Source organism: Prionailurus viverrinus, chromosome C1, assembly GCF_022837055.1.
Source record: "Prionailurus viverrinus isolate Anna chromosome C1, UM_Priviv_1.0, whole genome shotgun sequence".
NCBI classification, from domain to species: domain Eukaryota; kingdom Metazoa; phylum Chordata; class Mammalia; order Carnivora; family Felidae; genus Prionailurus; species Prionailurus viverrinus.
The window spans coordinates 142,232,108-142,260,046 of record NC_062568.1 but is presented as its reverse complement, the minus strand read 5'-3'; the positions used below and the strand labels follow the sequence as shown (position 1 = coordinate 142,260,046).

The 27,939-nt window shown below is 39.6% G+C and overlaps 1 protein-coding gene across 18 annotated transcripts in view; it reads right to left on the bottom strand.

The window, feature by feature from the left end:
- The window catches only part of DDAH1 (dimethylarginine dimethylaminohydrolase 1), a 244,319-nt gene that overhangs the window by 199,115 nt on the left and 17,265 nt on the right, over positions 1-27,939 (bottom strand). For 14 of the 18 annotated variants that reach the window (XM_047869776.1, XM_047869782.1, XM_047869779.1 and 11 more), the window contains one exon: positions 1,316-2,435. The exons of 3 other annotated variants lie outside the window; for them this stretch is intronic. The gene's annotated coding sequence lies outside the window, so the exon portion shown is untranslated. Of the gene's footprint in view, positions 1-1,315; positions 4,340-27,939 lie in introns of those variants that run through there. One more of the 18 variants, XM_047869788.1, reaches the window with a different exon arrangement.

The window sequence follows — 27,939 nt, the reverse complement described above, 5'->3', positions numbered from 1 at the left end:
GAGCATGAGCGTGGAAGGGGCAGAGAGAGAGAGGGAGACACAGAATCTGAAGCAGGCTCCAGGCTCTGAGCTGTCAGCACAGAGCCTGATGCAGTGCTCGAACCATGAGATAGTGACCTGAGCCGAAGTTGGACAGACGCTCAACCGACTGAGCCACCCAGGTGCCCCAACAAGAGCATTTTTTAAAGCTATCAAAACCATTGTTAAAATTAGAAAAAACAAACAAAATAAAAAACACACAGAAAATAAATGTGTGTTCTTTTTCCCTTTGGTAAAGCCAATTCTGCTTTTGCTGTTAAAACTGACACATTAACAGAGTCACATATTTGGTGCTGCACTGAACACTCACATCACAATTCCCATTAGCCGGAAAATCAAAACCAAACCTACTCCATGCCTACAAGTTTCCAACACTAGAACTAAATGCTCTGCCAACAGGCTATTGATGTATAAAACTTTATGGCAGATATAGACTAGCACTTTCTGCAAGTACATTTGGCTATATTATAATGTATTCAACATAAGCTATGGGGTAGCTTTCTCAAAATTTCAAATGGGTTCTGTGGATATGTACTTATTTAAAGGACCCTGAATGGCAAGGTAAAGAAAGAACTGATTACTGTATAAAACAACATGGAAGTAGAACTATCAACACAATGGGACGAACTGAAGAGGAGTGGGAAGGTTCTGTGTGACAAGCAAGAGTATCTTTTCCAGGAAATTTTAAAGTGAATTTAGGTAGGTCTGTGCTTGGATCCTAAACCAGATGGTCATATTATTATTATTATTATTAGTGTTGAATTGCCATAAAAGAGGAACACCGGAGGCTTGACTCCATGATTTTGCCCAGGTGGGCTTAGTTTTATTTTTCTCTGACATTCTTAAGCATCAGTATTGGATTACCCTAAGGGTCTGCCTTAGAAAGTCTGTGCTCTGCATTTTCCCACAAGCATATGAGCAAGAGGGAAAAAAAATAAAATAAAACCCCTCAAAGCTACTAAAGCAACCACAGAAATGCAGGTCAAAATGAAAAGGGCTCAGGAATCGAAGCAAAAGGAAAGAAGTGAAAGCAGGAAAAAGATGACAGCCAAACGCCAAGAGATACTCAAAGACAAGTCAGGTGTGCAAAGAGGCATGTCTTGTGATGGAAGCTTTTAGTATCTATTTGCTTAGCAACTCTCAAATATACAATATAGTATTAATATAGTCACCACACCACAAACCACACCCATATGCTTGGAACCAATATGTTATATGTCAATTATATCTCAATTACAAAAAGAAAAAGAAAGAGAAAAAAAGTATCTATTCATACCACTTTGTGAATGTATGCTCATGTTTAGCACTGTTTCTCTTTGGATTCAGGTTCATGGTACTGTTCCAGTTCTTCTCCAAATGCTCAAATTCTTCTTTCTCTGGTTCCTGTTTAAAGTCTCCATTCTTTAATTTTCTTCTCTTTTTCTTGTATATTCCCTTCCTTACAAATCTTATCTGCCTCCATGGATTCAACCATCACCTGAATGAATATGATTCTAAAATGACATCTTTAGTCTCTGTTTTCCAAAATGAAATTACGAATTTCTAAATGCTCCCTGGACATCTCCATCTGGAGCTGGGTTCAAGGGGTCTCAAATCAAACATATCAGCTTTGCTTCCGCACTTGCTGCTTCTCCCATAAAATGTTCTAGATCACCAATTTCACCATGTGTGTGGGTGCAGGGGTTTCCCCCAATGCTGTCAAGCAATTCTTGGATGCCAGCTGGGTGTCCTACAATTTGACTCAATTCATACACTATCTACCCAGAGACAGCATCAGATTCCGCAGGGTAAGGGCTCAGTCCTACAACACTGCCCTCCCTCCATCCCCCACCAGTTCAGAAGTCAGTTGCAAGCCCAGGTTACCTGTGCTTCTGACCAACCAGTTATAGATTGGAAGTTCCCTTGGCCCCCACCTTGGACTTCAGATGCGAAACACAAGTCCAGATTGTTATCTGCACTTCCGACCAATGGGCTCTAAATCAGAGGTTCCCACAACCTCCTCCTCGGGTTCCATTAATTTGCTAGAGTGGCTCACAGAACTCAAGATACATTTTACTTACTAGATTACAGGTTTACTATAAAAGGATATAATTCCGGAACAGCCAGACAGAAGAGATGGGTAGGGCAAGGTATGAGTACAGGGCGAGGAACTTCCACGTCCTCTCCTGGTGTGCACTCTTCCAGACACCCAAGTGTTCACCAAGCCAGAAGCTCTCTGAACCCTCTCCTCTTTGGATTTTACGGAGGCTTCATTACATAGCCATGATTGATTAAATCACTGACAGCTGGCGACTGCTTCAACCTCCAGGCTTCCTCCTCCCCAGAGGTTGGGGGTGGGATTGAAAGTTCCAAGCCTCCAATCACAAGGTTGATTCTCCTGGCAACCAGTCCCACTCCTTAGGTGAAACAGAAAAGTCATTTCATTAACATAACAAGAGACACCTTTGTCTCTCTCAACACAGGAAATCCCAAAGGTTTGGGGAGGTATGAGTCAGGAATTGTGAAGACCAACTATATGAGAAATAGATATTTGGTTATCTAAATGACCAAACACATATTTTTCCTTACAAAGTACAATATCATATCCCATGTCTTCTATTTCTGCTAATAGTACAATCCTCTCAATCACGACTACCTCTCCTTGTGATGCACCCCACCCGTTGGCAAGTCCTGGTGATAACATCTCTCAGGCAAGGCAAAGGTCACACTTACTGTCACTGGTTCACTCCTTGATTAACCCTTCATTACCTCTTGCCTAGACTATTGGAATAGGGTCCCAAGAAGGTTCGTTCCATCCCTAACTGGTTCTTGAAAATATTGGAAGGTGATTTTGATGTCAAAGTTTGATTCTTCCTGTCTCTCCCTTTTTGAAATCCTGGACTTCTCCCTTGCCTGTCAAACTTAGTTCAACCCTGTTTTTGTAAAAATAGTCAGTTTACTGAGCACACTGTATGACAAGTATTTTGCATGTGTCATTTTCTTATTTCTCCAAAAAGCTTATAGAGTGTGCATGAAATAGAGAATTACAGTCATGGAATATTAAAATATTTCTACCAATTGTGGATATACCATTGATTCAATAACCTCTTTTAGGTGATAAAGAAGTATTACACTAAATATACATATTGACTGTTAGGTTTTTCTTGATTTCAAAAACATTAAAATAAGAAAAAAATGTGACCCTTTGAAAAAAAGGAAATATACCACTATTCCAGTTTATGCCAAGCCAATGCTCTTTCCAATTTACTATGGCCCCCTTTTTCTAAGCCTAGGGTTCGACTTTTTAGTCTTATTTCCCTCTTTTGTCTTTAGGTTCCTTCCGTCTACCCACTCGTACACCTTGACCTTCATTTCTCCTGTACCAGGAATTTCATTCCTCCTTATTCCATATGTCCATACAGCCTGGTTCACACCACCTCTCCTCCATTAACTCTTTCCTGATTCCCTAAATGAGAACATCCTCTTATTCTTCTGAACGATCATACATTTTATCCTCTCCTATGAAACTACTCTTGGTACCTTGTGATTGGGCTATGTGTACTTTTATCTCTCTACTAGAATGGAAGTTTCGTTGAGATCCAGACTGTAACTCCTGTATCTTTAAACAATTACCCCCAAAGACATCCTCCTGTCCTCCCTACAAAAACCAGCAACTTCTTGCATATGATAGGCTCTTAGAAAATATTTATCGACTGGACGACTAATCAGAGCACATTTGTGATTTTCCCTTTATCATTCATTATGATCAAATGAAGACTGATGGTCCCCAAGCATTTTGCCACTACCCAGCCAAGTTAGGAGGTTTGGTACTTCAAGAAAAGTTAATTCTCCTGCCATAATCAAGTCACAACTTGAAAGGCCTACCCAGCTGCACTTTTTCTAAGTGATAGCCTTTTTATTTCTCTAAGATTAAAACTCTTTTTTGAAGGAGGCTCTGCAGAACTTAGGCTAAACCAACCTTCCTTTAAAAAATATACAATCTTTCTAAGTAAACACACACACACACACACACACACAAAACAAAACAAAACAAAACAAAAAAACACAAGAAGAAATGCTTGTGTGCTGAAGTAGAAATTTACTGTCATTTTGTTCTTGCCATTGCCTGGAGGGGAAGTTGTTGTGGGAAACCTAAATATTTTGTGCTCTTGGCCCTTGCCTTGGCATTTCATAGGAAAGTATTACAGGTAAAAAAAGTACTTCATAGGCATTTGTTTGCATTCCTGATTGTTACCGTCTCAAAAATTGGTAAGTGATTTTGTATAGATTTGTGTTTATTTATTTTGAGAGAGAAAGAGAGAGTGCGTGTGCAGGAGAGGGGCAGAGAAAAAGGGAGAGAGAATCCTCAGCAGGCTCCTGGCTGTCAGCACTGAGCCCGATGCAGGGCTCGAACCCACAAACTGTGAGACTCTGACCTCAGCCAAAACCAAGAGTTGGATGCTCAACCAACTGAGCCACCCAGGCACCCATGTTTGTTTATGTTTTACAGGATATAGCAGAATCCTGTGACCATCTACCACTAAAACTCATCATTTCAGTAGTAGAGCTTGCTAACAATTTTAACCACATTTTCTTACTTAGTTCTCAAAACAACTTGATGTAGGTATTAATATACACATTGTTGGAATGGATCAATTGAGGCTCAGCATTGTTAAAGAATACTTTCGCCCAAGGTCATATAGATAATAATGGCAGAGGTTAGGGTTGAATACAGATCTCCTTATTCCAGACCTTGAACATTATTCATAATTGTACAAGGGAGCTCAGATGAGAAACTGGTGTTTTTAAATAGGAGACCGTTTATGAAAGAGTCTGACAAAGTGCTGGTATGCCCTGACCTTTGAAAACACACCAAGAATGAATGATTCTGAAAGCCTAAGTGTGGGCATGCAGGAATCTGTGTGACTTTAAAATGTTACCTCAGCCCATGACTGCTCAGATTCTGAGGAAATCAGAATTCTCTATCCTCTCAAATCTCTTTTACGGGGTGCTGGGTGTCTCAGTCAGTTACGTGTCAGACCTTCAATTTCGGCTCAAGTCATGATCTCACTGTTTGTGAGTTTGAGCCCCACGTCAGGCTCTGTGCTGTCTGCACAGAGTCATCTTGGGATTCTCTTTCTCCCTCTCTTTCTGTCCTCCCCCGCTTTCTCTCTGTCAAAATAAATAAATAAACTTAAAAAAAATCTCTTCAAGTTCTCCTGTTTCCAGCCATCTGGCTGGAATTTGTGTCGCAAGAAAATAGGCAATTTATGTTAACCTCATAGCTCAATTTCTGAAAATCTTTCAATATCACAAATCCAGGTAAATGGTGATAAGATGTGAGAATCCAAGGGCTAGATCAATGTTTTCCCAATCTTTCAAAGGAAACAGTTCTCTATCTATACCCTCAACCAACATATTGATTTATGAAAAGCCACCCACAGCCAGGGAGAAAATGATGGCACCAATACTCAGGCCCACCTTGTCTAACCCCAAAGTATACTTGTGTGCCCTCCAGCCATCCTCCATTCTCTGTTTACCAAGATTAGGATTGTTATTTGGCTAATAATTGTTAAAAATGAAATGGGGAAACACAAGTTTTCAGATGACACCAAGACAATCTTTGAAACAAACTGATGTTCATTGGCTAACGCTGGGTAATTTCACAAAAATGTATGAAATATGTTTAATCTTTATAAGGATCTAAAGAGATGGGCATACCTATTCCCATTTTATGAATGAGGATGCTAAGGGTCAGCAAGGTTAAATATTCACCCAAGATCACACAACTAGAAAGTGTTGAAGTTGAGATCCAAACTCTCTTTCTTCCAAGTCTGTGTTGTTAATGATTCTACTACACTCCTTCTCAGATCTATTTTTTTTATGTGATATTAAGATAGAGATGAAGTTCAATATAATACTTCACCAGATTGTCCTTACAAGGATCCAATAAATGTGGTAACAAAAGACAACGAATGACCCAGACTCCCTCACACACTGGTTTCCATTTCCTCCCTCCTCTCTGGAGTTACTCTTAAATTCTTAGTCACAACACTGTATCTACATGTCTAACACGCTGAACCTTAAAAATGACAAAACAACAACAATTCAAACATTCTGTTATTTTGAAGAAAACAACAATATATCAAGGATACTCTGAGATCTGAGTGACAGACTTCTCCTAGACTGGTACAAGGCCAACTTGTTCATCATGCTCACTAAACCTCTAAACCTGTCTTTCATCAATTCCTGTGGTTCTAGACCACTCACCAAGACCAAAAAGTTGATCACTTCAAGAAAACATACCCACAACAACATGCAATCTTGTTTTCTAGTAATTCCCAGATTGGTTTAGGCAAGTTGAGAGGACACTAAAGAAAGGAGAAACTTAGCACTTCAATTGCTTATGGTGAAACTGGATGACAGAGGGTATAGTTGGTCTTTGGGCACGGTGCTTCCATCTTTGCATAAGAGTACTTGTCTAAGTAATTATTTGAGCATTTTTATGGGTTTTATCCATACACATTCATAAAAGTGGGGCTGACAATGGAAAAATACATACTGATACTACGATAAGAAGGATAAATCTCAAAGAATACAATTAAGATGAAAATGGGAAAACAGTGGCCAAGTCAAAAGCAGAGAAACCTTTGCCTCAGTTGGATGATAGTTGGACTTCAGCCAGGACTCCAGGTATCCAGTGGTGAAGGGAAAGAATTAAATGAGAGAGCACAAACCAAATTCTAGAAACACACAATTAAAGATTATTTCTAAATACAAGATGTATTCAGGGATTTTATAGCACTTTTAGTTTTTTGGTCCCAAGATGCTGTTTACAATAGGTAAACCTATTATTTGAGTCTTGCAGATTTATACCTATTTGCAGGAATGCATTATGTACAGATGTACATAGAAAACTACCTGTACCTAGTTGTTTTGTCTCTATGCCCATTTGTTTAACCTAAACAAAAAACAAACAAACAAAAATTGGACATCAGAGTGGTGAAGGCTGCAGAACATGTACACAAAAACCCAAGCAACTTCAGATTCAGGAGCTGGAGCAAACATCCCAACTTCTGCATGGGGAAGGGCCGAGATCAGTGCAGCTGCAAACCAGCCTCCAGCAGGGGCTCAGGCACAGGCAGGTGGCACTGCTTGATGGACAGAAGGCTGTCAGGATTGCTGCTTGCTTTCAGATGTTGTGGGGAAAAGAAACTAGATACATGAATTGCATTTACATTTAAGTTCACTTTTTTTTTTTTTTAAGTAGGCTTCCGGCCCAGTGGGGAGCCCAGTGAAGGGCTTAAACTCATGACCCTGAGATTGAGACCCAAACTGAGATCAAGTCTCTTAAGTGACTGAGTCACTCAGTCGTGCTAAATTCACATTCTAAAGAGCAGCTAAATATACAACCTCAGAGCACAATGTCCTCAGAGCACAACACTCTCTGACAGTGTGTGCCCGATTTTGTCCTCAGTCTGCAGTTATAGTTTTTTCCAGTCAGACACCCAGAAGCTTTCTTTTAGGTGTGGTTTTAGCAGCCAGCCCTACCTACCTTAATCAGACTGCCTTCCTTCGCACTGGATGAAGTGAAGAGGAAATTTCTACCCACCCACTCATCAGGGACTACAAGACTCAACTCACATCTTCCAAGCCTCAGGATGGAACACGAATCCTTTTAACTACCTGGGCACAGTAGCTGACTATCAGGAAACTGCCTGTGGCTTCCACACATTGCCACACTATTTACACAGCTGATGGAAGTTTGCCCTGTTGAAGAATCTGGCTCTAGAGGATTCCCCTTAGAATTCCCAAAGGGCCTATTCACGCTGTCACACCCGCACAGATGCCTGTGGAGATAGGAACAGTGGGGTTCATTTTCTAACTTCCTCTGTACATGCTATAATTCTTCATGTTTATTTGAAAGGGGGGGGGTGTCAGAGATGAGCTAGGGGCATTACAAAACCTAACATTATATGAGGTATTTTCAAAAAATATTTTAAGTGAAGTCAACAGCCTCCTTCCCCTGCCACCCAATCATTCCTCTGCTTCATTCAGTGGCCCAAACTCTGCCTTCAAGTTCACAGGCACAAAGCAGGGCTGGGAGTGACTCCCAACAGAAAATGAACCTTTCCAAGGAAGAGAGAGGGAACCTCAAAAAGTGAACCAACTCTCACACCAGAGAGGAAGCAGCAAAGCAGAAGCCTTAACATTCTTTTTCTTTAATAATTTAAAGGCTTACTATTAGCAAAGGAAAAGAAAATATCAGACAAGTGATTTTAGCACGACAAGAAGAGAAAGTGGAGGTGACAAAATGGAGTAATTTCCTGAAGATTATAAAGATAAGGGTTAATTTTCATCCTGTCAATTATGAAAATACGTTAAAAATGACAGAAAGCTATTCATTCCTCCAACTTACTACTAACTGGGATCACAGTGGCAGTTGAATCCTGCCAGCCATGGGGCCTGCTTTTCCCAGCTGTGAATGACCTCTTTCACTAGGAAAATTGGTCAGGAAACAACTCTCCTTTCGGGAAAGAGGTGTGTGTGAGACGTAAGTATAGATCCAAAATGTTCCCTCTCTTAATTTCCTTCCCTTGCTGCCTAGCCTAAATAATGAATCTTCCTATATTGCTCAAATAAGCTCCACCTAAATCAGCTCAAGCTAAAGAAGGAGGAGGAGGAGGAGGAGAAAAGGTAACCAATCCTCCTACATATGTCCCACTTCATTCCTTTGGAAGAGGCAAAAGTGTAATCTCAAGTTTAAAGGCTTAGGTTTTGGTGCCAAACTCTGAGTTTGAATCTTGACTCTGCTGAATGAATATGCAACTTTGGACAAATGACTTTCAACTCAATATCCTTACTTGTAAAATGGGACAATTAGTGGTTCCTAACTTTTGGGGGTTTTCAGCAGATCAAATACAATACACAGCTGAAACAGCGTGAGCGCTCAGTAGAAATTCAGGATGACTGTCAAGGGCTCTTTCACCTCTAAATGGTCAGATTCAAGCAAAGACAAAAGGCAAAAAACCCTAATATAGAGATTGAAAAAGTCACAGAATTCTGAACTCCTAATGCGGCAGAAGCAAATGAAAATCAATGTAGTTATTCTTTTATTAAAAGTCTAAATGTGATACTATGCTTGTGATTATTTACAGGCTAATGATATGTAAGAGGTGGGGAGAAAATGTTCTGTCTGTATACATGGTGATAGGAAGAGCTTTACATAAGAAATTAAGAACTTAGAGGCGCGCCCGGGTGGCTCAGTGGGTTGAGTATCTGACTCTTGATTTCGGCTCAGGTCATGATCCCAGGGTCATGGGATGGAACCCTGTGTCCACGCTCAGCTCAGAGCCTGCTTAACACTCTCTCTTTCTCTCTTTCTCTCCCTCTGCCCCTCTCCCCTGCTCACACTCTCTCTCACTCTCTAAAAGAAAAAAAAAAAAGAAATTAAGAACGCAATGTCAAAATGAAGAACTAAAAAAAGAAAAAAGAGAAAAATACCTCCAAAGGAAAAGGTTAATGAATAAGCAACAAACTCACTTCATGTTCAGCTGATCTTCATAATAATGCTGCTGTTTGGAGACAGAAATAACCTCATATTATAGGTTTTCTGGGGTCAGGGAGGGAGTTGTACTATAAATTACCATGTACTCTGGGCATTGAGTTAGACCCACAGTGAAACTCAATCTCTGCCCTCCCCCCCTCTCAGAAGGTCCAACTTAAACCCTTTCTCATCCCCTCAAAAGGGAAGGTTGGCCCTGTGATTAAGCAAAAAGCAGACAGAGTACATCAAATTTGGGTAGGAGTACTGGAACCAGATATAGCTACACAGTTGTAGGTTACATAACCTTGCTGAGCCTCAGTGTCCTTAAGTGAAAAATGGGACTACTAACAGTACCCATCCCAGAGTCTGTGTGAGCATTCAGTGTGAAAATGTGCCTTGGGAATAAAGGTCTCCCATCATTAAGTGGCAGCAGGCAGAGCCTAATCCAGTTGTCCATTTTATGGATAAATCTAGAGATGTTAAGATCTAGCTCTAGGTCACATTTCATTTCAAAGCCTGTAATTAGAACCTAAATCCCAATTCCCAATTTAGCATTTTCACACTAAACACAGCTTCTGCTTCCACAGAGCTTTGCAAGTATTTTCCCACATTGATTTTGCCCTTTTCTGAACATCAACTGCATTTTCAGCCTTTATTAGCAGTATAACACATGGATACTCTCAAATGATAAATTTGTTCCCTCCGCTATATAGTAAGCTCCCTGAAGTGACAGAAGAGGTTTCAAATGTCTTCTATCTGTCCAAAGGTGTCTGCTCAAGTGCTGGGCATATAATATTGTTAACTGACTGATAGAGTGGTTTCTTTTTTTTTTTTTTTAATTTTTTTGTTATCGTTTATTTATTTTTGAGACAGGGAGAGACAGCATGAACGGGGGAGGGTCAGAGAGAGAGGGAGACACAGAATCTGAAGCAGGCTCCAGGCTCTGAGCTGTCAGCACAAAGCCTGATGCGGGGCTCGAACTCATAGACTGCAAGATCATGACCTGAGCCGAAGTCGGATACTTAAGCGACTGAGCCACCCAGGCGCCCCTAGAGTGGTTTCTTAAAAAAAAATTTTTTTTCAACGTTCTTATTTATTTTTGGGACAGAGAGAGACAGAGCATGAACGGGGGAGGGGCAGAGAGAGAGGGAGACACAGAATCGGAAACAGGCTCCAAGCCATCAGCCCAGAACCCGACGCGGGACTCGAACTCACAGACTGCGAGATCGTGACCTGGCCGAAGTCGGACGCTTAACTGACTGCGCCACCCAGGCGCCCCTAGAGTGGTTTCTTTAGGAAGAGGTTTTACTCTGAGTAAAATGTCACTGTGAGGAAGATGCTGACCAGCGGTTCAGGTCTGCAGAAGATTAGACCAGAAGAAATGGGTTTTGAACAAGCCCAAAGAGACACATAAAAAATTAACTGCAAGGCAATTTAAACATAGGATAATAGAACAAAGAAGGCCGAGGGTTCTCTCCTCATGTAAATATTTTAAAAATAGACGGTCTATTTTTAGATAAAAATAGGGTGGCACGGGCCATTGGTTCCTAATGTGTAGTCTGTAAACCTCAAATGTTGTAGAATTACTCCAAAGAATCTGCAAATTGATTTGCACATCAAACTTTGTAAATAATGTCTTTGTACCTCTATACAATATTTTCCCCCAAAGGCATGTACAGTCCGTTTTGATTTCATAAAACACAAATTCTATAAAGGCCTTGTGGATTTAGTTGTAACTTCTGTCCATTATATTTATTTTCAATCAACCAGTGAAACAGTGGCTAATATTTATTGAGCATTTACAGTGTGGCAAGCACAGTGCTAACCATGTTATAAAAATTATGTTGTTTGCCTCTTATTACCGCCCAGAAGGGAGGTACAATAGTTATCCCCATTTTATGCATAAGAAACAGATTTGTAGAGTTTGAGTAACTCATCCTTTGGTTTTACTGGTAGTCAATAATGGAACTGGAATTGGGACTCCAAAGCTTGTGGTTTTACCCATTGTTAGGCCACTATCTAACTGACGGGTATAAAATATTATACCTATTTTCTTCCATGTAGGAGGTGGGTGTTTATCCATGAACTTTGATGTTTACAAAAAGATTCCCATATCCGTGAAGGTTGGTAACAGCACAAAAAGGAAGTTAAAAGTAGCTCCAGGATAATTAGTCCTGTGACTCTAGGCAAGCCAGGTGTTTAGAACTGAGGGATTCAATTGGTTGATACCAAGTGGTTGAGACAGCTCCAAGCAAGAAATTCTATCATTCTATAATTCAGATCAGCGTTTCCCAAAATAGATTCTGCACAACTCTGGTCCCAAGGGATGCTCTATAGAAAAAGTTTTCCACAGTCCACCAGTTTGAGAAACACCATAAACTGAAGAACCATTCATAGACAAAAGAGGCTATCTTCTTTTGGAAATCTACAATTATACCATCACATATTAAAAGCTCTGAGAAGTCCTGCAGAACACTGGCTTAAACAAAATTAAACACGTTCACTTCTTGTAACACTTAACAAGGAAAACTTTTTCATTTTGTGTAACCCAGAGTACCCTAAAAATACTTGGGCATCAATCTCCTCTGTACATAACTATGTCATGGAACTAGTTTCACAGACTATTCATAGGTTATAACCTCACTTTGGCAGCTAAAGCATTTCTGTATTAATGAGGTAGGCTGTAAAAGGTGACCTTTGAATCCTCCCCAAACTATCATTCTATAGTGGTGTTGGCTTCCAGAAAGCTATTAGTCTAAAGGTATATTTAGCTAAGGACCATATAGCCCTGTAATTTTTTCTCTTCAAGCATGCAGTAAAATTTTTATAATGACATTCTGAAGATTATGTTCTTTTATTCTTCAAAATCTGGTCTAATGATTCTCAAACTTTACCATGAGCAGAATCACCTCGAGAGTGTTAAAACAAGGATTGCTGAGTCTACCTCAGAATTTCTCATTCAGTAGATCTGGAATGAGGCTGAAGAATTTACAGGACTAACAAGTTCCCGGGTGGTGCCAATGTTGCTGGTCTGGGGACTATACCACTCATCTAACCTCTTCTATTAGACTTAGATCTTGAAGTAGAACATGAAAGATGTTTGATTTCTGCTTCTATCATCAAGAGCTGTCATCTTTTCTCTTGTTTCTGTAAGTTTGACTCCTGAGTATTTAGCCAAATGTTTATGGTGTTTTCTTTGTACTTCACATTTTCCACTCGCAAGTTTCAAAAGCTTCGGGAATCAATGATGGAAGAAAGGAGTTAGGAAAGTAATATCTTTGATCAAGCTTTAATAGAAGATATTAATATATTTAAGAGTGAAATCTTATTTTCTTATTTAATTATATAGATTAAATTTCAGTAGCGTGAACTCTTCCTCATCTCCTTGGAGGAGTGACAAAGAAGTATTTTATAAATATAGGTAAATTTTACATCACTGACCCTTGGGCTTGGGATCCATTCACTGGAACCTGCAGACCTTTATGTCTAGACCTTTAATTTCTAGAATAGAAATTTTTATGATGCTAATGAAGCTTTAGAGTCAAGGGATCTTTTGAAATAATGGTGATTATAAGTATAGCTACAGAATCACAAAATTGGCACTGCCTGGTATAATAGATGTGTGCCTCGAAAATTGCAAGTCAAATAATTGTCAGTTGGATCCTATTTACATATTTATAGATTCTAATTTTAGATGTGCCCAACTGACACTGTTTTCTAACTCTTCAGTGTGAGGTTTCTAATTCGTTTGCCCTCTCCAGCCCTGCCTACCTGTCAAGGAAGAAAGGACAGAAACCAATCTTTACTGCACATCTTCTACGGGCAACCTCATTTCATCTATATCAAACCTCTGATGAGGAACTGATTCCAAGAAAAGTCAAGGCCCAGAAAGGGTCCAGTCACATGGTTAACTGGCAGCATTAGGACATAAGCCAAGGAGACTAATCCAGAGTCCCTTCTCCCTTCAGTGCCCCTCACCAACTGCTCTGCTTCAAATCCCTAGTGATCCTTTGATGGCATAGGGGAGCTCCTTCCTTAAAGGACAACTGTAAGGGAGAATTATTTGGTGTTGGGATGAATTACCCATAATCCAGAAGCCTTAAAATGATCATTTTCACATATGTGTCACCTTAGAAGTGAAAACACAATTTGAAAACATCAAATTAAGGGAGAGAGGCAGGGAGGGCACTAACTAATGGATAAAATTAAATCAAAATGTTTTACTAAGAAGGATAAAAAATGTTACAGCTTACAGATTGTTGTTTAATAACCCCAGCAAACAACCCAAGGGTGTAATAAAGAAGGTATAATGTAAAGGTTCTCTAAGAGTACCTTTACATTCACCTGAGGTTTAAGAAGGCACACGCAGCACTAGCCAGAGTGAAGACAGCACCAACCACTTGCGAGCACTACTGTGCTTATAGAAAGCAGTTCATGGCAGGGTAATGGTGAAAGGGAAAACATCCATCTACCCTGGCTCGGAAACTACCCAGGCTCTGAAACCCTGTGCAAACAAAGTTCTCCCAAGTAAGCTGAGCTCTGCCCACAGAGCATTCTTTAGGGCTTAGTATATGTGTAAGCTGAGTTCCCCACTATTATCCACACTATGTCAGGAAGAATTTTATGAATGTGTGACCTTAGGTTTTTAAGGGAGGCCGCAGAAGTTGACAATGACCTACGGTACCTGTGAGTATCAGCCTTTCAGCGAAAAGAATGTTACTGATGAATCCAGGCTGCTCCAAAGCTCTGAAATCAGGCAAGAAATTGCCAGTGTTAATAGTTACTGGGATGTGAGAGGCACCGCAATTGGGCTGTTCATGATACCTCTGGGAAACTATTTGTAAGAAATAAACAAGGTTTGTGAATAGAGCTCTACTACTCTGGGACCTGCTGGTTTTCACTGGTTGATTTTCTAGATTACCTCGGTAACCTTATGTCAACAGAAACCTAGCTTCTTATGAACAAACTTAAATACCACTGTTCTGCATAGAATGGTACCAACTACTTCCTCATTCAGTGTTGGGATTTGGATTTCTAGATCAGAAACACAGACCAACATTTACAACATTTACATTAACAAGTGACAGATGAAGTTCCTACTTTCATTCCTTCCTTCATGTAACATATATTGACTACCTAATCCTATGAGGGATGCTAGTGATACAAAGATAAGGCATGGTCTGTTTCTTCAAAGATCTCAATCTAATCTACAAAACATACATGAAATGCACACGACACTATAAAGAGACAGATGTTATAAGCATTGTGGAGACCAGAAGGTAGCAGCCTAGTGCATCATGCTTCACAGAGGTGATGTTTCAATTGGGTATAAACTGATGACTAGGGAATTTGCCTGGTGGAAAAAGGGTGATAGAAAGAATTCTTTAGGCAGAGAGAAAATCATATACAGAGATGTGGCATTGAGATAGGCCATGGCATTCCAGGGAATGATAAGTCCTGTGTGGTTGCAGCCTCGAGTTTGAGGGGATGATGGAAGAAGCAGCAGAAAAGTTTAGCTCTTCTTAGCTAGGGCAAGGGTGTGAAGTGATCATGAGAACTGAAGGCAGGTTTGCAGGGCTGCTGAGGCATAAATTCACTGGGATGGGGGAGGGTGAGTGGGATGAATCCCAAGGGGATGACTAGTCTCACCAAGTATCCAATCCAGACACATCTAGACAAGCATTTGCAGACAGAAAGTCCAAGCATAGTGATGAACTGTACCAGTTTAAGCCATCATTTCTGGAGAGTCACTGTTACTGTTTCTCTCATAGATCAGGAGAAAAAAAAAGCCATCTCCTTTCCTTTTGAAAGGATACTATTTATACACGGTAGAATACTACTCTACACACACTGGCCATCTTTCCACCTCACCAACCAAATCTCACCTCTCCAATGCATCCTCCACACTGCTGCCAGAGTCATATTCATAAAACACAGCTTAAAACACAGCTTCCTAAAACACAGCTATAGAATCTGAAACTCAAATTCTTTAGCAGTCTTAGCTTTTCCTCATACAACATACCTTTCTACACTTCCGTGCTTTTGTTCAGGTGGGAATGACATGCCTTTCTCTGCTGTTCTCAATCTGTCAAAATGCTATTTTCTATCAAAGTCCAGCATAAGGGCTACCTCCTCAATGAAGCCTCTTTTAATTCTTCTCATCATGATTCTTCCTCCCTTTTTGACCCATATCATCTTGCTGTTCCAACTAAGCACCAGTTTACTCTGCCTTGTCTTTTAGATGGTCTTTGGGAAGTTTCTTTGGAGTGGGCATCTTGACTAGAGAGAAGAAAAAGAAGGGTCAGAAGAAGGTTGGCATCTGGATAGATATAGTAACTGACTCCTGGACCAGTATCAGGTATTCAAAGGCAGTTCAGCAATAAATGAGACACAGTTAGAGGTTAAGGTGGAAGACTGCATTTTCCAAAGGTGGGCTGCAAAAATATTTCCAAGCTCTCCTACAAAGTGGCCTCTCATCAAGAAAGGGAGCCCAGGAGCGCCTGGGTGGCTCAGTCGGTTAAGCATCTGACTCTTGATTTTGGCTCAGGTCATGATCTCAAGGTTCATGAGATCGAGCCCCGTGTCGGGCTCTGTGCTGACAGTGTGGAGCCTGCTTGGGATCCTCTCTCTCCCTCTCTCTCTGCCCTTCCCCACTCATGATCTCCCTCTCTCAAAAATAAATAAACATTTTAAAAATTATTAAAAAATATATTTAAAAAAAGGGGGGAGCCCATTTCCCTCTCCTCGAATCTGGGATGGCCTTATGACTCACTTGCAACCAAGAGAATGCTGCAGAGGTAATGCTTCTGAGGCTAGGTCAGGAAAAGCCATGCAGCTTCCTCCTGATTCTTTTGGGATGCTGGCTCAACCTCCATGTAAGATTTCCAACCACCCTGAGAAGTGAAACACCCCGTGTACATGTTCCAGTAGACAGTCCCAGCTGATCCCGTACTTCCAACCATTCCCACCAAGGTGCCAGGCATATAAGGAAAGTCCTCCTAGACCCTCTCAACCAGCCCATCTGCCAGCTGAGTACCAATGAGTAACTTCAGCCGTCTCATCAGGGGCATAAAAATCTCCCAGCTAAGCCCTGTTCAAATTCCTGACTCACAGAATCTGAAACATAATTGAATGGGTACTGGTTTGTTTTTTTTTTTTATTTGTTTTTGTTTTATGTTTTCATTTAAATTCCAGTTAGTTAACATACAGTGTAATATTAGTTTCAGGTGTAATGGGAACTGTTTTAACTTACTAAATTTTAGAGCCATTTGGTACATAGTAATAAATACCAGAAAAGCCAGGGAATGAATCTTCACACTGCTTTTTATTCCTAAAGCTGGTAAGTCTCCTGAAAGAGTGATAATCACTGGCCAATTCAAGATGAAAGCTTCTAGGGATTCCCAGAAACATTTAGGGTGCTTGGTGAGAACCACTGAGTGACTCGGGTCTTACCTGTGAACATGAGGCCAGAAGCCACTGGGGGCCCAGAGGCTACCAGCTAAGGGCTGCGTTGCTGATCTGACCAGTAGAAAGTATTCCATCAAGGTCTGCAGAAGCTCATTGCACTTTATCAAAACCCAAAGTGGAAGGTGGAGGCATGAGATGATTCTTTGCTTGGCAGATGATAGAAACCAGATGCTTGATGAATACATATTGTATGATTTGACTGAATCCAGGGACTGGCAGCATTACTGGTGGGGCTGTTTACTGAGAGGCAATGGGCAATTGAAGCATCACAGGTCTCCATAATGGCCTATCATTGGAAATGTGATATAGATCTGGGCTCTCTTTTTGAGACATTTGAGTCAGAGGCTTGCAGGTTGGAGAGCCGGGCCCAGCCTGCTGGACTCTCTGTGAAGGGGCTTTCTGAAGATTCTGGCTGGGATTTGTATGTCTTGTCCTCGTCATATAACCCAGGCCTCTGCGCCTATACCACAAGCATCTTCACTTGAAGGTTACACTTGTTGCCCACACAGTACTTCTATTTCTCTTCCCACCATTCTGTGGAACTCATTAGCTAAGTGTTAACACCCACAGATCCCCCTATTTAAAATAGTTTTCAACCATTATTCTGAGCACTAAATGAAACATTCCTCTTTTCTGAGCTTACAATAGCTTCTTTTTCCTAAAGACCATATTTAAGATCTCTCACACTGATTTAAACCTATTAAATCCCTGAAGGAGAGGCCAACTCCAGACCAATGTACAGGCCCTCATAGTTACCCTGAAAGGGAAATAGTGAGATTTCTGATCCCTGAAGCAGCTTTCTTCTATTAGGAGATCAGAACCATGTCCTGTATTTTCAGAAGATCTATCATACTCTTATTCAAAGGATATTTTTGAAGTCATAATTCTGATTGAGAATGTGTTTTAAGCTAGGCTTTTACAAAAGTCAGATTTTGTGATGGTTTTCAAATAGCTGGAAATTGTATTAGCCAAATATCATGTTTTCATTAAATCCAAACAAATGACATAATTTTCAGGATCATAACTATATTTCCCTCACACAAATATTAGGAATCCCAGTCTCCTGGAGAAATCTCAACTTTCCTCTTTCTCTCTCTCTCTCGCTCTTTTTTTTGAATTAAGTCAGAGATTTGTTAACTGCAAGTAAAATGGTAAACAAAAGGGCCTTTCACTCATGGATTCGGGCTAAAAAAGCCTTGAATCAAAACAAAATGGAGATATTGGCTTTAGGAGCAGACAGAATCGATTGTTTTCGGGTCAGTTTTGGTTTGGGGAGCCTAATGAAGACTGATCTCTCAACAAAGGCTGGGATTAGTGTATTGCCATTCATCATCAATCACTAACTGGCCAGTGCATTGCCAGTTAGTAGCCCAAACTGCCTGTCTTGAGTCAAGATACTTTGTTTTCACATGCATTTTTCAATATTCTTGACTAATGGCATACGTGTTAGTCTATTAACAGACAAATATATGTTGATTACCATGTACATTACTATTAAATATTTAAGAGGGATGGCTAAATCACTTTTAAAATGTGGTATTATGGGGCACCTGGGTGGCTCACTTGGTTAAGTGTCAGACTCAGTGGGTTTGAGCCCCACAAGAGGCTCCATGCTGTGTGGAGCCTGCCAGGGATTCTATCTCTTTTTCTTTCTCTGTCCCTCCCCTGTCGTGCTCTCTCTCTCTCTCTCTCTCTCTTTTCTTTAAATAAATAAAAACCTAAGAAATTTTTTATATGATAAAATGTGGTATTATGCTCAATTATGCTGTCATTTGAAGCTAAATTTTAAAAATCAAGCAGTGCATTTTCCAGTGGTTTATCTGCCTCCTTGTACCCTGAATTCCTTGAGGGCAGCCTCTGGGTATGATTCATCTCTGAATGCATCTTGGTGCCTGGCACAGTGCCTTGCACACTAGAGTGAAGTAAATAGTTTTGAAATGAATAAAAAGAAGCTCTTTGAATAGGGAAGGGTGGATTCCACCTGAATGCACAGACTGATTCTTTGACAAAGAATTTAAAAGGTTTAAAAGGAACATTTGTACTTGTAGTTTGCAAACACCTCCACACATATACTGTCTCTAAACCAAGTGCCAATAAGCTCATTTCACTGTTGAGTAAATTGACCTTTAGAAAGATTATGGGACTTATCCCAAATTTTCTGATTCTTACCACCACAAATACAATCATCTGTCAAAGTTCATTCAAAGAGCTCCATGTCTTTAACCTGTCTTAACCTACCCACCTCATTATTGTCAAAGCTATATTTACAAGGGGAGGGCATCGGACAGCACATCTAAAATTTCAGTTTCTTCACTTGCAGCCAGATACGCCCATGCCTCATTCTCACAGAACACGAACAGTGGCTGATGAAATCTGATGTGGTCGAACCTACTTACCCAAACTTTTTTTTTTTTTTACAATTTTTTTAATGTTTATTTATTTTTGAGAGAGAGAGAGAAACAGAGTGAGAGTGGGGGAGGGGCAAAGGCAGAGGGAGACACAGAATCCGAACCAGGCTTCAGGCTCTGAGCTGTTAGCACTGAGCCCAACACGGAGCTTGAACCCACGACCTGAAACATTTGTACTTGTAGTTTGCAAACACCTCCACACATATACTGTCTCTAAACCAAGAGACATGACCTGAGCTGAAGTCAGACGCTTGATCAACTGGGTCACCCAGGTGCCCCTCTACTTACCCAATTTGTAGTGCATGCACATAAAATCTGGTGCTTGGCTTTGCAAACAATTAATCATCAGGTATAGTGTAGGGAGGTGATAAAAAATTGAAGTTAACTTGTAAAACCCAAAGATCTGGTCCAGGAGAAAGCTAAAATTAAGTCTTGATCAGAATGCTTCGACTTTCCTTGCAATATAAGGAATATGTAATGTAAAATCCTCCAAAATGTTAGTTATTTTGACGCGTTTTAAAGTATTATTTAAATACACTTTCCATCATGATTTAAAGGCAGTCAGCTCCCAGGAGAGAAAAATACGCTCCTCATCCTCCCGCCCCCTCAGTTCCACAAGTGAGGTGTGAGTGACAGGTGGAGCAGAAGGCACGAGCGGGCTGGGGGGTGTTGCCTCCTCCTTCTGTGAATCAAGGCCAAAAAAAGTTCCTCACTGCTGCTGGTTCTTTGATCTCTCGATTCCTATTTTTAGAACTCTTCTGTCCAATATCCTCTGCCCCAGTGCCATGACCTTTCATGACACACTTCTCCTTGTGGTTATTTTTGGGATCATATTCCTTTCCCCAAGTATTATTCCAGCTAGAATTAATGTATGAGGTAGATCAGTACAAGTCCTTGCTTGAAAAAGTACCCAAAGCACATGTTCCCACAGAAGGGTGCAAGCGCTGGTGTACGAAAGACAGATACATCATCCATATTTTTAGTCATCAAAGCATTCTAGAAGGACTGCTTAATGGAGTAGATACTATAGCCTCATAAGACAGTATTATCTAGGTGCAGAACCTGAGCACGTGGATTTAGAAAATGTATCCAGCACAGTTAACAGGTTATAAGTGTGTGTGTGTGTGTGTGTGTGTGTGTGTGTGTGTGTGTGTGGTTAAGGGGTAGAGAAAAAGGAGATAATCATAAAGCAAATACAGGATTTATCTCCACAAGTTTCTTTTTCAGACTTTACTTCTCCCTTAACCTACAAACCGTATATCATATATGAGTCAGTGCCCACAGTGAGGGAAGGGCAGAGATCAAGCAGGCTTTCCCTGTTTGGTATCCTTCAGAAAAACATTTCTACACAGAATTTTTAAAAGAAGAACAAAAGTTGCCCCGCCAGAAATAAGAATAACACATAGATCCAGGAGAAAAAGCCCTCCTCAGTGAAGGCAGTAGTTTTTGTGTTCATCACTATACCTCCTATATCAAATATAGTGTTAAATGGCTACATCAATAAGATAATTTGATATAATAATATAGTAAGAGCTAATCTTTTTTGAGCACTTAGTGTGTGCTTGTCACAGCTCTGTGACAAGCACTGTTCTTCAAGATCTACATAAGTTAAATCACTGAATGCTACAATAAACCTATGAGTATGTGCTTGTATTGTCCCCCGTTGAGAGATGAAGATACCAAAGTATAAAGAGCCTAGATGTCTTGTCCCACATCAAATAACTGCTCTTAAGTGAGAGGGCCAGAATTCACCACCAGGCACTTTGGGGTCTAGAAATTATGCCTGGAGAGTAAAGAAATGGGTTTTCTGCCTCTGCTACATCCATGAGGAGCTTGAAGAGCTAAACTTACTCAGTATCGTGGGCTGAATTGTACCCCCTCGAAATTCATATGTTGATGTCCTAACCACTACGCATAAGATGACGATATTTAGAAATATAAAGCGGTAATTGAAGAGGTAATTAATTTAATATGAGGTCATTAGGGTGAGCCCTAATCCAATATGTCTGGGGTCCTCATGAGAAGAAACTTGGACAGAGGCACGTACAAAGGAAAGACCATATGAAGACTCAGGGAGAAGATGGCCATCTGCAATCCATGCGAAGATGTCTCAGAAGAAACAAACCCTGGGAATACATTGATCTTAGACTTTAGCCTCCAGAATTGTAAGAGAATAAATTTCTGTAGTTTAAACCAAGTAATCTGTGACCTTGTGTTATGGCAGTCCTAGGAAACTAATACACTCAGTGTTAAAGTGTAAAATGGGAGATAAGGAAAATGCATTTGGTCCACATTAGTCAAAACAAATAAAACCAACCCAAAACAGGGAGTTGACCAGTTACATAACTTTTATAAATTCACAATTAGGTGGGAGATGCTGTCAGGACAGCCCTTTTTTTTAAAAAAAAAAAATTTTTTTTTAACGTTTATCTATTTTTGAGAGGGAGAAAGACACAGCATGAGTAGGGGAAGGGCAGAGAGAGAGGGAGACACAGAATCCAAAGCAAGCTCCAGGCTCTGAGCTGTTAGCACAGAGCCCATGCAGGGCTCAAACTCACAAACCATGAGATCATGACCTGAGCTGAAGTTGGACCCCTTACTAGCTGAGCCACCCATGTACCCTAGGACAGTCCTTTTGATGGCCCAGACAGCTCCATTCTTAGAAGATTCCTGATGAATACAGAGACTGAAAGATGTGACTCCAGTTATAGATTGTGGTGGGTATATAGTTTCTATGTGTATAGACTTTCTTGCTGTCAAGTATTTCCATGTTTGGAGTAACCCATTTACCAGATACCTCATGTTTTAAAGTAGTTTTTAGTATCAAGGTAATACTAAAAAAATGAGGATATAAAAATCTCTCATAATCCTATTATCCACAGATAAATGCTATAAACAAATAATATAAATGATCTTTATCTAATAGTGAGATCTCAATGTATGTAATTTTTTTTATCCTGCTTTTGTTCAATTACCAGTTTTAAGAGCTCTTCCTCCAAGTCATTAGTTTTCAAAAAACATGATTCTAATGACTGCATGATATTACTTCCAAGAGATTATACTATAATTTACTGAACATAATACTCAATACTGTCAATGATATTGTGAGGCAGGCATTCTCCTAAACTACTGGTGAAAGTATAAAATGTTATGACCTGCAAAGCAGTTTGACATTATATATCAATATTATTAGAATAATTCACACCCATTGATCCAATAAAGAAAAGTAAAAGAAAAGCACTTATGTGTAAACCATTACCTTCTCAGTGAAGCCATCCTGGCCAATTCCTTTTGATTTGCCTCTCTGACTTTTGATTTTGATTAATAGAGAGACCGCAGTGACATTCTAGATCATTCAGTATAGACACTAGTAGAGTCACATCTTAGTAGAAGGCTACTCTATACCTGCTTTAGAAAAGTATAAGGTCTTGGGGAGCCTGGATGGCTCAGTCGGTTAAACGTCCGATTTCCGCTCAGGTCATGGTCTCACGGTCTGTGAGTTCAAGCCCCGTAATGGGCTCTGTGCTGACAGAGCTGACGTTAAAAAAAGAAAAGTATAAGGTCTTAAATGGGTCAAACTTATCTGCATGTAATTTAACTACTTGCCAAAACAAAGCCTCACTATTCAAAGAAAGACAACAAATACAGAAACTGAACAATATAACATCTATAACACTCAGACATACCAAGAAGGGGAAAGTGTAATTCAGAATAAAGAGAAAAAATAATCATTAGAAACAGACTTTCTAAAAAGGACAGAGGGGTGGCTGTGTGACTCAGATGGTTGGGCATCCAACTCTTGATTTTGGCTCAGGTCATGATCTCACAGTTCATGAGATTGGGCCCCAAGCTGGGTTCCATGCTGACAGCATGGAGACTGCTTGGGATTCTCCTCCCTCTCTCTCTCTCCCCTCCCCCACATGCACGTGCATACTCTTTCTCTCTCTCTCTCTCTCTCTCTCTTTCTCAAAAATAAATAAATACAAAAAGATGACAGAGATAATGATCCTAGGCAGATAACATTAAAATAATTATTATAGGGGCACTTAGATGGGTCAGTCAGTTGAATGTCCGACTTCCGCTCAGGTCATGATCTTGCAGTCCCTGAGTTTTAGCACCATGTCAGGCTTTGTGCTGTCAACTCAGCCTGAGCTGCTTCGGATTCTGTGTCTCCCTCTCTCTCTACCCCTTCCCCACTCACACTTTGTCTCTCTCTCTCTCTCTCTCTCTCCCTCTCTATCAAAAATAGACATTAAAAAAATTTAAAACAACTACTACAGCGATATACAATTATTTAAAAGAAAACATAAATATAATGAGAGTTGAAGATATTTTTTAAATAATTAATAGAACTTCTGGGAATAAAGAATATAGTGCCTGAAATAAAAATTTCACTGATGAGGTTAACAATAAGACACTGAAGAAGAAAAAAATTAGTGAATTTGAGGGTTTAGCAATTTAGAATATATTCAAAATTAAGCACAGAAAGAAAAAAAAAGACTAAAAAAAGAAAAAAATGAACAGAACCTCCAGGATTTTTGGAATAATAGCAAGCAGTCTATTAGCTGTAAAACTGAAGTCTCAGGAGAGGAGTAGGAAAAAAGAAAAACATGTGAAGTCCTGATAGTGAGAAATTTCCCAAATTTGACCAAACCTAAAAACCCATAGACCCAAGAAATTTAATGAATCTCAAGCAGGCTAAAAACAACAACAAAAAATAAACAGCACCAAGGTACATGATTACCAAACTGTTGAAAACCAATGATAAAGAGAAAATATGAAAAACAGCCAGAGGGAAAGACTGATGACCTAGGGGGAAGGGTGCCTGGGTGGCCCAGTTGGTTGAGCATCTGAGTCTTACTTTTGGCTCAGGTCATGATCTCACGGTTCGTGAGACTGAGCCCCACATCAGGCTCTCCACCATCAGTGCAGAGGATTGTGTCTTGGGATTGTGTCTCTCCTTCTCTCTGCCCTCCCCTTTTTGTGCACACTGTCTCTTTCTCTCTCTCTCTCAAAAATAAACATTAAAAAAAAAAAGACTGATTACCTAGAGAGCAACAAAAATAAGAATTACAGCTGACTTCTTTTCAGAAACACGCAAGCCAAAAGCCAATGGAATAAGATCTTTAAAGCATTAAAGAGGGGGAAGCCTGTTAACTTGTAATTCCAAATCTGCCAAAAATAGTTTTCAAAAATGAAGGCAAAATAAAAACTGTTTTAGATAAACATGAGCAGAAAGAAATTATCATCAACATACCTGAGCTATAAAATTATGTTTAAGGAAGTTTCTCCAGCAAAAGGAAAATCATATCAAATGGAAATCTGGATCTACACAAAGGAATAATGAGTATTGGAAATGACAAATACATGAGTAAATATGAAATACTTTTATTCTAATTTTAAAATTTCTTTAAAAGATAGTGGATTGAAGCAAAAAAAATTACAAGGCATTGTGGAGCTTAAAACATACATAGACATAAAACATATAATACAATAGCACAAATATCAGAGAGGGAAATGGAAATACACTGTTGTAAGGTTTTTACATTATGCATGAAGCTGTGTAACATTATTTGAAGAAAGACTGTGATAAGTTTAACAATGTATATTGCAAACCCTAGAGCAAGCAATTAAAAAAAAAATGAATAGCACTAGAATGGCTTTTACTTTAGAACTATACAGAAAAGGTTAAAAAGAATGTCTTTTTTAAAAAACCTATTTGTTTTTTATTTATTTTAAAGACAGAGAGAGCACAAGTGGGGAGAGGAGAGGAGGGGCAGAGGAAGAGAGAGAGAGAATCCCAAGCAGATTCCATGCTCAGTGCAGAGCCCCATGTGGGGCTTGATCCCATGACATGAAACCATGACCTGAGGCAAAATCAAGAGTTGGATGCTCAACCGACTGAGCCACCTGGGTGCCCCAAGTCTTTGTTTAAAAAAAAAAAAAACTTTTTTTTTTTGAGAGAGAGAGAGAGAGAGAGCACGTGCACATGCATGAGGAGAGGAACAGAGGGAGAGAGAGAATCTCTAGCAGCTCTGTGCCTAGTGCAGAGCCCTTGGAGGACTGGATCATGAGATCATGACCTGAGCTGAAATCAAAAGTAGGACGCTTAACTGACTAAGCCACCCACGTGCTCCTAAGAAGAGTAAGTCTTAACTCCCTTGGAGAAACAAAAAATCAATTCTGACTTTTAGAAAATTGTTTATAAAAAGTCTGTCAAACTACTATCCATGGAATACTTAATTTGCTTCTCAGTATTAGTTTATAAACCTTTTCTCTATTGTTTTTGTATCTTTCAGTGGAAATTTTTAAAAAATGAGCATCTTGAGTATAAAAACACATTAAAAAATACATTCTTTGTACAATAAAATTTGTATTATGCTATTCTGTATTAGGTATTCTTTTACTTTTCCTCACACAACTTTAACAAAAAGATAAATGGGACTCTATTTCAAGGACCATATCATAGTGGTTTGGTTTATACATAGACTCGAGTGCTTGACTGCCTGGGTTCTAATCTCAGCTTTACCAATTACTAGACATGAGACTGTGAGCATATTACTTAAGTGTTTTGTATTTCAGTTTCCTGTAATGTAGGGAAAATAATGCCTATCTTATAGAGTTGTTATAAAGAACAAATGACTTTGATACATTGAAAGCACTTAGAAAAATACCAGGAGTGGGCCACGTGGGTGATTCAGTCAGTTAAGTGTCTGACTCTTGATTTTGGCTCGGGTCAGAATCTGTCTTGAAATGGAGCCCGTGTAGGCCTCTTCACTGGGCATGGAGCTGGCTTAAGACTCTTGCCCTCCCTCGCCCTCTGCCTCTCCCCGTTTGCTTATGTGCAAGTGCAGGTGCATGAGTGCAACTGCACTCTCTCTCCCTCTCTCTCTTAAAAAAAAAAAAAAGAAAATAAAGAAAATAAGAAAAAGAAAAATACCAGGAAGATATTAAGTATTGTAAGAGTGCTATCTATGATTATTCATGAAAATTTGTAAAATGCAGACAAAGAACTAATATTCAAAGAGATAATAAATACAGGAGATGTTGTAAAGAAAACTACTTGAGAACCAGGAGAGCAAGTTTTAGTTCTACCTTATCATTATTTATGTGGCCATAGACATGATGCTAAACTTCTTTGGGCCTTATTCATTCACTTGTTTGGTCCTTCCTTTCTTATTTCCTGTTGTCTTGAACAAATATTTACTGAAAACCTAGTACATTACACTGTGTTAAGTACCAAGGTATTTGTTCTCTCAAGGTTCTTATGGGGGAGAAAGTCACATAGACAATTAAAATAGTATAACATATTAAGCATGATGATGGAGATCTCAGAATTCCCTTCCACTTCAGAAAACCTATGGATCCATGGGCACATGGATTAAACACTGATTATTACCCTAAGGAAAGTCCATTTACAGTGTAGACCTTTATAAGTCCTGTTCTAATTTTGATCATGGTTCTGTCATTGATGATATTAGCTCATGGAATTAAACTTTATTAGAGACTGGATGAGTATGTGAGTGATTCCTTTCTGGATTTCCTTTAAAAAGAAGTTGTAAATGGAATCAAGGGTCAGCCTATTTGACAGCATTTCTTCTAATCCCTCCAGATAATGAAAACTTAATTGACTACACATTTTAATCCTCAAGCAAGAAGCTACTTTTAAGATAACATCACAGCAGTGACTTCCTACAATTTCCAGTTTGAACCCTTTTAATCTCTAATAATCACTTTGATTCAGGGTGAAACAGAAGGCCAAAAAATATATAAAGACTTTCTTTCTTTTTTTTTTTTAAAGCCAATATTAGAAGTTTTAAAGCAATAATTTCATTGTATTAAATCATATTTAAGAAAAGATAAATATGGAGTTGATTTAGAAACTATCATAAATACTTGAGGACATCCAAAAATAAACTAACAATGCAGAGTATTTTAACAGTTTTCCACAAAGATCAATCATCTTTGTTTTATCTAAAATATGCTTTAATCAAAATAAGAACAGGGTGGGGGGGTGCCTGGGTGGCTCAGTCAGTTAAGCATCCAACTTCACCTCAGGTCATGATCTCACGGTTTGTGAGTTCCAGCCGAGCCCCGTGTCGGCTCTGTGCTGACAGCTAAGAGCCTGGAGCCTGCTTGGAATTCTGTGTCTCCCTCTCTCTCTCTGCCCCTCCCCTACTTGTGCTCTGTCTCTTTCTGTCTCTCAAAAATAAATAAATGTTAAAAAATTAAAAAAAAAACTTAATAAAATTTAAAATATCATTTTAAAAAATGAAGAAGGGGGCACCTGGCTGGCTTAGTTGGTACGGCACGCGATTCTTGATCTTTGGGTTGTGAGTTCAAGCCCCACATTGGGCATACAGCTTACTTTAAAAAAAAAAAAAAAGATATTGGGGCACCTGGGTGGATCAGTCAGTTAAGCATCCAACTTCAGCTCAGGTCATGATCTCATGGTTCATGATTTCCAGCCCCATGATGGGCTCTGTGGTGACAGCTCAG